This window comes from Papaver somniferum, chromosome 5 (genome assembly GCF_003573695.1).
Source record: "Papaver somniferum cultivar HN1 chromosome 5, ASM357369v1, whole genome shotgun sequence".
Lineage (NCBI taxonomy): Eukaryota > Viridiplantae > Streptophyta > Magnoliopsida > Ranunculales > Papaveraceae > Papaver > Papaver somniferum.
This window is the reverse complement of record NC_039362.1, coordinates 178,386,074-178,396,952: the sequence shown is the minus strand read 5'-3', so window position 1 is coordinate 178,396,952 and position 10,879 is coordinate 178,386,074. Positions and strand designations below refer to the sequence as shown.

At 38.0% G+C, this 10,879-nt stretch overlaps 2 long non-coding RNA genes and 1 other non-coding gene across 3 annotated transcripts; 1 reads left to right on the top strand and 2 right to left on the bottom strand.

Annotated features, from left to right (window-relative positions):
• Positions 1-854: 854 nt before the first annotated feature.
• Positions 855-925, top strand: TRNAG-GCC. The gene has a single exon. It is a non-coding gene; the product is annotated as a tRNA-Gly (tRNA).
• A 1,448-nt stretch (positions 926-2,373) lies between these two features.
• On the bottom strand, positions 2,374-5,437 carry LOC113278236. The gene is made up of 4 exons (XR_003325376.1): positions 4,976-5,437; positions 3,680-4,718; positions 3,106-3,567; positions 2,374-2,994 (listed from the first exon to the last, which is right to left on the bottom strand). It is a non-coding gene; the product is annotated as an uncharacterized LOC113278236 (long non-coding RNA).
• A 130-nt stretch (positions 5,438-5,567) lies between these two features.
• LOC113278235 lies at positions 5,568-6,854 on the bottom strand. The gene is made up of 3 exons (XR_003325375.1): positions 6,453-6,854; positions 5,921-6,244; positions 5,568-5,692 (listed from the first exon to the last, which is right to left on the bottom strand). It is a non-coding gene; the product is annotated as an uncharacterized LOC113278235 (long non-coding RNA).
• Positions 6,855-10,879: the final 4,025 nt, after the last annotated feature.

Here is a 10,879-nt window from a genome sequence, read left to right as displayed (position 1 = left end):
GATGGCATTTTCTGCTTCTAAATCCAGAACTCTGTTATCTATAGCTTCTTTCTTGATGATATTTTCTTTCAACTTAGAGTTTTCCACCACAAGAGCTAGTTTTCTCCACCTTGCTGATGTTGTTTTTGGGCTTTGGTTTGTGATACCAGGTAGACTCCAGAAAGGCGAATCTATATCCTCGCGTGCCCAAGTACCTGTTTTGTTCTCATGATCCCAGTTGATGACCAAACCTTGAGAGTTTATGAACTTAGTGATCCCAGATGTAGCAAAGGTAGCTTTGAAAGCATCGAATTCGCTCTCTTGATTATCAAGAAAAGAAAGATGTTTGGAGAAGTTTAAAGTTTCTACTTCTTTAAGATCACTTGCCACAATAGGGTTGACAACGATTTCTTTGGTGATTCTATATACGTAAACGAACGTATCTATAAACAACTGAGGATCTGTATACCACGACATAGTTTACTCGCAGAAATGTAAGTGAGAGTGATGATGAAAGAAAAAAGAGAAGAATAAACTAATGAGGGAAATTAGCGAGTGATGAGTGATCTCTGTATATCCAAGCAAAAAAACACTAGGTATAATATATACATTGATGGCTGGCCTAGTGACAACACTTGTTAACCAGATATGGATTTTCTTTTTATTTTTTTTATGTGAATTTGGAGACTGCTTGAACTATATGAGAATTTTCTTACTGGTCGATCAGTCTGGGTTATTTCCAAGCTGGTCATTCAAAGACTGTTTCAACTGATTTTCTATAATTCCCTTTGGGCTAGAGAAAACCTGCTAGTTGCCGACAAATAGTACTTTGAAACTGGTCATGTAATTTTGAAGGGAAACCTTGACAGCAACAAGCACCAGTGGTCTAGTGGTAGAATAGTACCCTGCCACGGTACAGACCCGGGTTCGATTCCCGGCTGGTGCATTTTTTGCACTTTTCTCTCTTTTTTTGGGGGGGATTTTGATAAAATACACCCTATGGGATTAGTTTTTCCTAAAGTACACCCGTTTTTTTCTAAATTGTTAAAATATACCCACTTTCAGTTTTCCATCCCGTTTTTTCAATAAAACAGTTAACTGCCGTTAAATGGCCAGCTGTATTCAAATCGGTCTAGCTGAGCTGAGTTGACTAGGCTACTAAGGGTCTAAAATACCCTTGACTGCTTCAAATCGGGTCGAGTGGAAATCTCTCCTAACATCACCTCCTTTACAAGCTTATTTGCTGTCACCTACTGCTCTGCACCTGGTAAATCTTCTAATTTTAATTTCTTCCACAATTTTCACTCCACAAACAAGAAAATAATTGATCACCCACTGAACAGAAAACTTTTCACATCCATTCCAAATAACAATTTGAAGCTACACAGAGAAAAATAGGGACCAAAATTAACATAACAAACACCATGTTTAAGTAAAGCATATATGTTTAAGGTTTAAATAAAAGAAAGTGCAAAACAAATTTGCTAATGAATCATCATTTCCATTGTTACCTGATACACCTTCACTTGCATTTCTAATCAATCAACACTTAGTAACAGCTATACTGAACTGTGCAGAACCTGAAGGTTTTTGGTAATCCAAGCCACCAATTTGGAGCTACCCCTCACAGAAAAGCTGTTAAAAATAGAGAGTGCAAACGGTTTGGTCAAGACAGGTAATAAACACGATTAAGAAGTTTGACATTTTATTAAACAAATGTAACCCGCTCTTAGCATTTTCAAGTCAAACTGCCGCAAGAGGCCTTTAAGGATGCACGATATCAATCAAAATTTAACCAGCATTTCTTATCAAGCAATTCATACTTAATATGAATCGAACATAAGAATATGACACGACTATCACAGTAGCTTCCAAATGAGAATTGATTTCTTTGCTACTCTAATTTGTGTTCTTAGATATCTTCAACTAACACCCATTCCCAAATTCCCCCCCAAAAAACCTAAAACCCCGCCCCCACCATTAAGAAAACCCACAGATTCACAAAATTAATAGCAACCCATTTAGTTTGATCAAATAAACATAATCACAATCCTATTTACTGAATCAAAATCATTTTAAAAAAAAAAACCATAGAGAGGGAGAGGACGAAAGACGAAACCCCTAATCCCAAAACAGTAAACAAAGTAGATCAAACAAACTTATGTCGTCGATCTACATGATGATGCAGTTGTCCTTGTCGCCGCGGTCGTTGAGGGTGGTGAATTTCGAGAGAACCAGAAAAAATGGAAGAGAACAACAGGGGAGAAATGAAACGCAAGGTTTCTTTACAAACCTTTTTTTTTTTTTTTTTTTTTGAGCTTCACTAGTTGAAATTGGCCAACTAGTGACTTTCTTAGATCTTAATAAGAAATTCGGAGTATTACGATAGTTTCTACAATTCAGAATATTTACAATAGCTTTCTACAGCTTAGATATTGGGAACCTATGAATGTCACTATCCACAGGCTAAGGTTTTGACAGAGAATTGCATACACAATTGTGAACCCACAAGTGATCTTGAAATATACCAATTCATAACAATAGCACTGCTTATAAAACTTGGGAAATTTAATAAAAGAAATGGTTTTGGAAAGCTTCAATAGTACGACTCATATTCTTTTCTGAGCTAGCACATCAGACACAATATATACCCAGTTATTGCAGCCACATGCATCTAGAGTAGCATATTTGACTTGTTCACTACTCAAACTCCAGCACCCCAGTCAGACTGCGCTACACCAACTGGTTTCATGCAAACCACACGGAATCTCCGTCAGACTGCGCTACACCAACTGGTTTCATGGAAACCACACGGAATCTCTGTCAGACTGCGCTACACCAACTGGTTTCAAGTAAACCACAAAGAATCTCAGCAGCCAACTCAGACAACTCAAGTGTATAATAACGATTCTGATTCCGGTGTGGCGTCACAAATCTTACCAATCATTCAACCCAACTCCCAACCTTTTTTTGGAGGGTACACCAATCATACTCACCAGCTAGCTTTGCAAAACTCTGTGAGATATCAACACGAAGGAATCTTATTGTTCCATCACCTAAGAATCTTATCAGAGAGTTTGGTATTGAATCCAAGCAGGGAAGATGAATAACAAGGCAACGACTTACATGGCATAGATAAAGAGTTGCAATAGTACTATACTACTATTGTCGCCGGAGTTGATGTCATGACCAACTACAGTCACCAGTGGCTACGGACAACCGAAGCTCGGCCAGAACAACTTCAACCTTCCAAGGGTCAATAGTTAGAGTGGTTGCTATGCACGATTAAGCTCAACACGACGATCCAACAGGCCAAAGTGATTCGATAGAAAATAGTAAAGAACCTGTCGTGATGGCACATTTTGCTGCAGCAGCCGCCCCGGAAACACCAGCTGGAAGCTCAACATCTTCCTTCTTGGAGCTATGCACTGCACCAGACTGTGATGGAATGTGCTCGAATTGACAATCCAATATTCGTGTATCTATGAAATTTGGTACCCACTGAACGACTTTCTGCCTTGCTGGTCATGCTGATACCAAAGATTGGAGATGAGAAAGCAACAGAGCCCAAGCAGTAAAGACATTCACCTGCAGATTAGAAGGGAGAAAGAAATCCTCATCAACGGAGGCCTAAGAAGATACTAGAAATAGTAGTAGAAATGACACTTCAAGCTAGCAAAATGTTGTTACTGGAAATTACCCGATAAGCGAGATTAAATCCCCCTCAATAAGCGTAGATGGGGATCTTATAATCATGCAAGAAATATAATCTCTCACGGGGATATTTTCATCCGAGGACAAACTGGGATTAGGAGACTGGACATACTCCTGACTAGTAGATACATCCCCTGAAGCGCTGCATACATCTTCTTCTGTGATAGCTGGATGTGAAACTGGATCCGTCGAAAGCATTATATATGCAGTAACTTGCACTGAATGAATACGCCTGGCAGAAAAGAAGATTGCATTTGCATACAAAGAACCGACGTATCCTTCATCCCACATTTCTATTGATTGTACGGCTGTAAGTTTACCATGTTGAGGAGAGCTGATCAAATGGACGATGAACTAACTCCCAGAAATGAGTGTACACAAGGGGGGGATGACGGTATAATAGACGAGCCATCTGAACAGGAGTAAGAACCTTTTGATGGATTCACTTACAACTGTGGCAAAGAATAAGAGAACACTTTCAAGTATCTTATCTTTAATATATCTCCATTCATGCTTTCACTGAACTAGAACCACCGGGATCCCCTTCTTGCTGTTCAAGAAGCCCGTAAAACAGGTTAAACGTGAAAAGGGCACTCCTATAATTTTTAATAGGAGATGGGTCTAGCGAACAAACAACTTCCTCCAGCTTCGTTTTGATAAATTATTTTATAGCAGAATACTGAATGACAATATGTCATTGACAGACTCCACAACGTCCTCCATAATACAGCAGAGTCAGTATCTTCGCAACTGTGACAATACAACCTCCCAATCTTCATCATTGAGATCCTTCCAACAGTATCCAACACAAACTGAAGTCAGCTTTTCTAGGGTTATCTGTACTGATGATGACCGGGTAGCAGGACGCAGTGCGCCACCGCCACTTCTATGTTTTCTAAATAAATCTATTACTAGTGTCTTCTCCAAATGCTTAACATCTTTCTGCGTGGCCAGCTCCAGAGAACTTACTCATAAGAATTTTGTAGCATAACAAGATATAACCAGTTGAACCCATTGTTCTGTGTCTGCAACAAAAGACGGAGAGTCACAAATGATAGTATACTGTATGAATAACGTCTAAAATACTGCATAAGGTGGACCGTGGAGTAACTAGTTAATCTTATCATATTTCCAGATTTAATATTTTTCATTTTATCAAGCAAGAAGGCTTCTATATTTGAAAAGGTTAACTACGTATAAGGGTTACACGGTTATTTATTAACAGATACAAGTACATACACCTAAATAAGAACAACAAGAGAGACAAGACAAAGCTTCTTACTCTGATCTGTTGGAGAAACAATTAAAGGTGGCAATGATAGGGTTCTTTAAATCCAACCCTGAATGATATTTTGTACTTGGTTTTCCTTGATTGTCATCTGTGAAGCATCTTCATCAGATTCAGCGAGCAATTTCCGCAATCTTCGGATAATAACACTTATAAGAAAAAGGAGAATCCATAAACATCTAGTATTGATTGTCGTTCCAAAGAAAAGCTTATCGTTGAGACATTAGGAATAGTGAAGATACGCAGCCTTGTCATCTGTCCGTACGTTATCATTAATAAACAGATCTAAAAGCAAAGATACGAGAGCTCTCAAGAATGGGTCTTGAATACTCTCTATTTCATCATCAGAAGCAGGCCATACATTCAAAAAAATTGGTTCTACATTGTCCCCGTTAACCAGTGCACCATCAAGTAAAGTATTGACAGTTGGATTTAACAGGTTCACCGCTTGATGTGAGTTCCAAGCTTTCGCAATTCACGTAGTAATGGTAAGAATAACTTTAAGCACTCCCCCCCCCCCCCCCCCCCCCCCGGCCACTTTCAGGCGCATAATACTTCACCAGCAAGCTATGATCGGGAAAAAGAGTGTGTTTCCTGCACTTCCAACGAAGAGGAAGAAGTTTCTTGAACAGAACCAGCAATTACCAGACCCGAACCAAGCTTGGAGATGAGATTGGCAATGAGGTCCACAAACTGGTGACGCCCAGGTGCCTATCAGATAGATAATGTCAATTAGTGAATTGTTGTTCATGTTAAATTATTACATGTTGATTAGGCTAAAAACCAAAGAAGAAAAACTTACGATAGACGCAATTATCGAAAAGATAAGATAAAAAAAATTATACAATAGACGCACAACTATTATCAACTGGCAGAAAAACATACTAGTGATCCAAAAACGTTCTGAATAAAACAACCAAGAGGTGAATAGATTCTCACATGCATATGTTGCGGTCCTTGCGAATTTCCGAACTTGAGGCTAGCTTCTCTTGTTCCATCTCTGTGAGCGAAGATAACCTAGGATGCCCAAGTTTTTCCATCATCCAACAGCTGGTCCAACAATGATTATTCTTCATATCTGGTGGGGCAAATATACTCGAGAAATTCAAGCATCCATTCGCACCACAAAATTGGAGCTTCATATGAATGGGATGTATACGTCTTGAATATGGCACGTCCATTCTCCTCTTTCAGTTCTGCTTCCCATCTGATGCCTTACATCCAGCAATACCCTCTCAGCCTCCTTTATGCTTGGACACGTTCCTGCTTTACCATAAAATATTTGAGTTGGCTATCATTATTTATAAATTATTATGAATGAAAGATGTATTTCATAGATGCAAAACTAATTTCACTTCCATTACATGGTGTATTGATGGTTGTAACATATGAAACAAAACATAAATGAAAGACAGTTCACTAAAAAACTACACAAATATGTATTAATAACAAGGACTAAAAAGCATATTACCTGTTTCTAGTGATTTCTCTCTTCTTCCTTCTTCCCACGGCAGTAACAGAGTTTAAGGAAACCAAGCTTTCAAAATAACTCACTGCATTCCGCACCCTTAAACCACGGAAATTTGGTTTTCTCGTAGCTCCATACTTTGGGTCATATAAAGTTAAGTGACCTAAGTTCATAAACAGAATCTCACCATCCTTAAAAGAGCCGATAGGTTTCGATGCAAAATGAATAGAACATGGTATGCTCTCGTACGTAATGGTATAAAGTTTAGTCCAAGAGTCTGAAACTTCATAATCCTGCATTATCCATACTTGAAAAGTCCTTTGGATATGAGCAAGTACACAAAGACACTCTTCCAACACTCCCATATCCATTTCACATATAAGCGTTGTTGGTAGTGTGATTGGTAGCTGCAATTCTTCAAATCTTTCTTCACTTATATTCATTGAGATTATCACTGCGGAGGACGTTTCACTTAATCTACTCCAGAGCCAATGAAGAGCTCCATTCAAAAGCACCCCAGATGTGCTTCAAAAAGCAACCCATACTCGATGGATATAAAGCTTTTCCATGATTCTGATTTTAAAGAATAGACTTGAACTAAATTATAATCCTTCATCATATTCGTTACCAACTTGTAATCGTCGGTCTTGTAATCATAACCAAAACCATGGAATGTACATCGAGGCCTAAAACTTATATCTTGTAATTTGGGCAATCTCTTGTATTCCTGTGTGGCTGGGTTCCACAGAAAAGCTAATTTCAACTGACGATTCCAACCATATAGAAAACCATTACAAGAACCAAACAATTCAGTCGTATATTTTGAAGAAGATCGATTGGGAAAATCCATTTGAACAACGTCATCATCAGATTCAATCGACGATGATAATGAATCATAACTAACTGAATACCCACTAATCTTGTCATAACATGAAAGCATGAGATGATAATCGTTTCTTCTAGTAGTAGTAAGATTAAGATGCAATTATCGAAATCAGGATCTGAAATTATGGAAAACCAAGACTTACAAACACACTTACAGACAAATGTTGTTTTCGCGGGAACTCTTAAAAGAATGTCGAGGTAGATCTCTTCTGGAATTAGGCTTGACATCGTTTCTCTTCTCCTCTCCTCTCAGCAATTAGGGCCCAAAAGTGAAAAATGAGATTTGAAATGATATTGAAAACACCGATGGATATAACTAGTTAACTACAGTAACTAGTTAGATATTTAGAATTACATCCCTTGACTACTGACTTAGACCAAACACTATTTCACCAAACACTCTATTTTTTCCTCGCATTTTTAGGGGCGACCCCAAAAGAATTAGGGGCGACTTTTTTATTCCCAACCCATACATCACGTTAAGGTATGTACAAAAATGCGGAGAATACGGTAATGCCCTTGCACAATCGGAATTTTCTTTTGTGTCCGATTAATATACCGCAATCGGAAGCTTATTAACGTGATTATACTACCGATTAAGTGCGTTTTTGTGCCTAATTCGTATCTGGCTTCTATAACAATCGGTAGGACTGAGAACCTCACTAAGCTACCGATCATAGTACCTCCTAAATTCCCAAAATTGGTGACTTCGTCAAAGAAGAAATTTGGGGCAACTTAGAATCGGTAGGCAGGTTAACTACCGATTATTCTAGTTCCCAAATTCGAAAAAAAAGAAGAGATTTCTGCAAAAACAAAATTTGGGGCAACTGTATAATCGGAAGTCTTATTATCTACCGATTATTTTAGTTCTCAAATTCGAAAAATTTGAGATTTCTGCAAAAACCAAATTTGGGGCAACTGTATAATCGGAAGTTACATCACCTTATTTGACTACCGATTATACAGTTTTCCCAACAAAATAGAGCCCTTGGAACTCTAAACTCTATACAAGGATTGAATCCTTTTACCCTCTATGGAACCTTTAAACTCTCTCCAACATCATCTTCAACATAATGCCCCAACCATTCATCAATCCAACGGAGTTCACGATTGAAAAAGATTTATCTTTATGTAGGCGCTATGTTCAATTCTATTCGAGACGAGGAGAAGAACGTAGGCAAGGCGGCATAATGAGTATGAGTTATTTGGGGAGAATTCACGAAAAATTATGCGCCGAAACAGGTAACCCAAACAACCGCCACTCCGCTGATCTTTTCTTTACCGAATTGGTTCAATAAACAGACACGTCGAAGAATTCGTCCATTTAACTTATCTTGTGAATCAATATCGACTGAGGGGTAAAACCGATGATGAGATTATAGAACGATCTCTCGGGGAATGGCGGAGATGGAAAAGATCAAGCTTCCGTTATGAAACTCATTTTAGAATCCTTAGGGCGATGGAAAGATTTAATCCGTTTAGGACTCGTCCAACACGTCCACGACGCTAATCACACTACCTTGTAATAGAATTATGGAAGTTCAATGTAAAATTATGATGATATGTGGGTGATATTGTTATGAATTTCAAAATATTTATGAAAATCGGAAGTTTTAATTCTTTATATACCTACCGATTATACTCCAACGGCTATTTCTTTCAAAAGAATCTAGTCGTTCCTCGAAAACCACACACAATCGGTAGTATATAACTATCAATATCTACCGATTATACCACTCTAATGAGACTGAGAACTCTGTTGACAAAACAACCTATAATCGGTAGTATATAACTATCAATGTCTACCGATTATGCATAATCGGTTGCTTTGGTTCAACCGTTTCCTACCGATTTTATGGAATAATTGTACGTAATTTCAGTACAGTCTTGTAAAAGTACGCATCAACGGCCATATTTTCAAAAAATAGAGACGCTGGGACTCTCATCTATATAAGGAGGGTAAACTCTTCTTATTTATGCACCAAACAACACATATATAGCATCGTGTATTCTACAAATACATTTTCCATCGTCTACTCTTAACTTATGATAGGCACATTTTTGTGTCTTATATAATCTCAATTGTATATATTATTAGTGCTCGATTTTATATTTATTATGGATTTTTATGTCCCTGTAGGTATTTTTGGAGAAATAAGCTTTTGCAGAAAAATTGGCTAAAAAAGTGGTTTTTGCGCTCGTGGGAGAAAATTACTATACGGACTCTCACTTTGGATAAGGGTTAACCTAATTACTAAGGGGTAACCTATTTCCAGGCAGCTGCTAAAGGGAGACCGGGACTGGATAAAGGGGAGGTCACTTTCCTTCCCAAATTCAAAAGAAGAAAATTGGCGGGAAAACTAGCTTTCACGCCTGGCAGATTTAGGGTTGGATTATTGAACGTGTTTTAATGAGATTCAATGGCCTATTTTCATGGGATGGAAGTGATATGGATATACAATGCTAATATGGGTGATTTCATGGGATGAATTTGGATAGAATAGCCGGAAAAAGGAAATCAAGGTTAAGTTACACACGGGTCTCTGTTTGGAGCTATTTTTGGAATTCTAGGGAGATTAAAGTGCTACAAAACTTCCCAAAGATTGGTATCTATCTAAGCAAGAGTTTGAGATAAGTGGGAAAGCTCAGAAACGCGTGAAACGAATTAGGGAAGGAAAGAAGAGATTTCGAAGCGATTTGGGAGAGATTTAATCGCCATGTGGTGTATAAATAAGTTTCCTAGGGTCCCTAGAAGAGGTTTCGAGAGTTTGGGGTCGAGAGGAGAGCTCAGGAGGCGAGAATCAGAGATTACAGGAAGCCTGTCACTGCTACTGCTGCTGGTGCTGAAGAACAACGTTGCAAATAAGAACAGAGTCTCAAATTCGCAACACTGCTACAGTATTCTCTCTGTATCAGCTGAACAGCAACATTTATCTTCAGTTAGCCAAACCTCCTGTAACAGTGAACTCTGTAACGCCATTACGTCGTTGCATATTCACTGAATCATATCATCTCTTCAATAAAAACACTTTTTGAGCCATGATTTATTCTTTTGAGCATGTTTTTGATATGAGAAGCTAAACCCTAACACTAGGATGATGGAGGAAGCCCTATTTCACGCATGTGGTAATTCTAATAATTCTTTTATGACTATTTGCATTGATTTTTAATCGATTTATGATTTTTATTGAATGGGTGTGATTTCGTTTGATGGTGTATGCTTGGTCTATGTATTTTTGATACATCATGCTTTTGATTTACAGTTATTACTTTTCAAAAATCTATTTTTGGCAAAGAACAAGAGTCCATCTTTTAATATTTGATCTATAATTGATTGGAATTATTATTTGAATCACATGAATGGAATTTGGTGGAATCCTGAGTCTCAGTCTCTCTCGACATTGTGACAAACCTTTTTTATATATATTTCCTATTTTTATTTTAAGTTTAGAACCCAATCTTATCAAGTCCGAGTTGAACGAATCTTATTACCACTTTTTCTACAACAATTAAAATTACATCAATTTTTGGCGCCGCCAACGCGG